This window comes from Pinus tabuliformis, chromosome 7 (assembly GCF_031772625.1).
Source record: "Pinus tabuliformis cultivar Carrire ecotype Pingquan chromosome 7, CPIR1, whole genome shotgun sequence".
In the NCBI taxonomy this organism is placed as follows: domain Eukaryota; kingdom Viridiplantae; phylum Streptophyta; class Pinopsida; order Pinales; family Pinaceae; genus Pinus; species Pinus tabuliformis.
Window position 1 is genome coordinate 392,251,355 of NC_142293.1, and position 2,444 is coordinate 392,253,798.

Consider the following 2,444-nt stretch of genomic DNA (forward strand, 5'->3'; position numbering starts at 1 on the left):
TGTTCTAATCATTGTAAGCCGTGGCCATAGATTTTGTTGAAGAAAAAAATTGTACTCTTTTCTTGTTTTACCTTCTTGTCGAAAAAAATTTGTTTAGTGATCACCCCATCACCTAGCGCATTTTCTTTCACGACAATTTCATTATCCAGGCTAGAGTTGGAGACATTTCGCTTCACTAGGCCTGGACTTACATCTCCCAACTCAACTATACCATTCTGATCACTGTAAACCATGGCTAAAAAATTTGTAGAAGAAAAGAATTGTACTCTTTTCTTGTTTTACCTGCTTGTTGGAAAAAAAAAATTCAACGCTTAGCTCATCATCAAACACATTTTATTTCATGGCAATTTCATTATCCAGGGTAGACGTGGAGACATATCGCTTCACTAGGCCTAGTCTTCGATCTTCTAACTCAACAGTAGTGTTCTGATCACCTTTTTTTATATTTAGCACTTGCCACTTTCCTTAAGGATTCTAATTGTGGGTTAATGGTTGGATTTCACCCGTAAGTATGGTGTCCTCCTTTATGCTAAAAGAAACTTCCTTATGGCATATTTTCCATTCCTCACTCTAGTTCTTATGGGGGTTTATACATAAACTAATCCTGTATTGTTTCCTTGGTGTAGGTATGCCTCCACGAGGGTTTGGATACATGCATACTAATATTATGTAGAAGAACTAAACTGCTCAAAATTTCTTGCTCTCTCTTAAACATAGGTGTTCATACCATATTTTAAATTATTGATAGGGCCTACTTCAAGTTATTTTAAAGAATTATTTAAGCTTCATGGATTCGAACCCGAACTGCACCAGGGCATGCCCATTTTCATTTTAAATGTTGTAATAATTCTATCTATTTTTTAGATTAAGGATCCATAGCCCACAGTGTGGCCCATAACAACATAACCGCTTAGATCCTTAGAGAAGATGACCTTGCACAGGCACTTATGGATGATGATGGCCTTGAGGAATATGATGATACGATCATTAACTTAAGAAAACTCAACACCAATCTTCTTTTTGCACACAAAACATTTGGTATGGATGATGATGGCCTTGAGGAATATGATGATACGATCATTAACTTAAGAAAACTCAACACCAATCTTCTTTTTGCACACAAAACATTTGGTAAAATTTATAAAGGTATGTACAATTGTGAGTATGTTGCGGTGAAGATCCTTGAGAGATCGGAGGATAATACAGAGAAAGTCCAAATCTTGGAGCAACAATTCACACAAAAAGTCTAGGATGTTGGCCACTCTGAGGCATGAGAATGTAGTGAGATTCATAGGAGGTTGTAAGAAACCTATGGTTTGGTGTATTGGAGTATGCCAAGGGGGGTTCTGTGAGGCAGTCTCTAGCTAAGAGACAAATTCACCTTTAAAATTAGCAGGAGACATAAACACCCAGTACCTTTAAAATTAGTAGTTAAGGAGACATTGGATGTGAAAGGGGCCTGGAGTATCTGCAAAATATTGGGTTTATTCACAGGGATCTAAAGTCTAGTAATCTACCCATAGCTACAGAGAAGTCTATCAAGATTTTAGATTTTGGGGTTGCTAGAATTAAAGTGTTGACAGAGAGCATGACTCCCAAAACTAGAACATGCCGTTGGGAGGATTTACATGTTTTTTAGTGGTTTTTAAAAATAATTTTGAGGTGTTTGGGTTGCAATGGAAAGTAGGTTTCCCGTATCATTTACACACTGAATGGAAAATTCACCGAGTTTCAAATTGCTATCAAATTTATGCTAGTTAAGGAAATACGATTGAATCATGCTACTATGTTATACCGATGCACTTGTCATTTTGATGGAATGGTCAGTTTGATGCTACAAAGTAGCATGCATAATATTTTCTCACAGGTTTTGAATGGTTATATTGAAATGATAAAGTGGCATATGATCCTTCTGCAAGTTATAAATATTACAAATAATAATGTGTAAACTATTTCCTTCCATATTCCCCACTCCTATTGCCCTATTTTACACCTCTAGGTGCAATTGCTAGTTTAAATTGTCTTAACTCTTGTAAAAAAATTACCTTATTTTTTATTGGTAATTGAACCTGATTTTCAAATTATTGTTGACTACTAAATTGTGCATAATAAATTAATTCACATATTTGAATAGTTATGGGTGGTCATATCCAAATATCCAAACTATTACTCAATGGTGGCATGTGGTTGATAGAAAGTAAGATTTTAAAGCAATTATAATTGGATTGTAAAAGCATTAAATTCATGTATTTGAATAGTTAGTCATTCGAAGTCATATCTAAATATCCAAACTGTTACTCAGTAGTGGTGTGTGCTCGAAAGAAAGTAAGATTTTAAAGCAATTAAGATTGGATTGTAAAAGCATTAAATTCTCGGTGGCAACGGTATTGGCCACCAATAATTTTCAATATCTTTGTATTTATGAAAATTGAATGATATACTTA

The 2,444-nt window shown here is 34.8% G+C and overlaps 1 pseudogene; it reads left to right on the top strand.

Annotated features, from left to right (window-relative positions):
• Positions 1 to 947: 947 nt before the first annotated feature.
• Positions 948 to 1,639, top strand: LOC149247647 (serine/threonine-protein kinase STY13 pseudogene; annotated as a pseudogene).
• Positions 1,640 to 2,444: the final 805 nt, after the last annotated feature.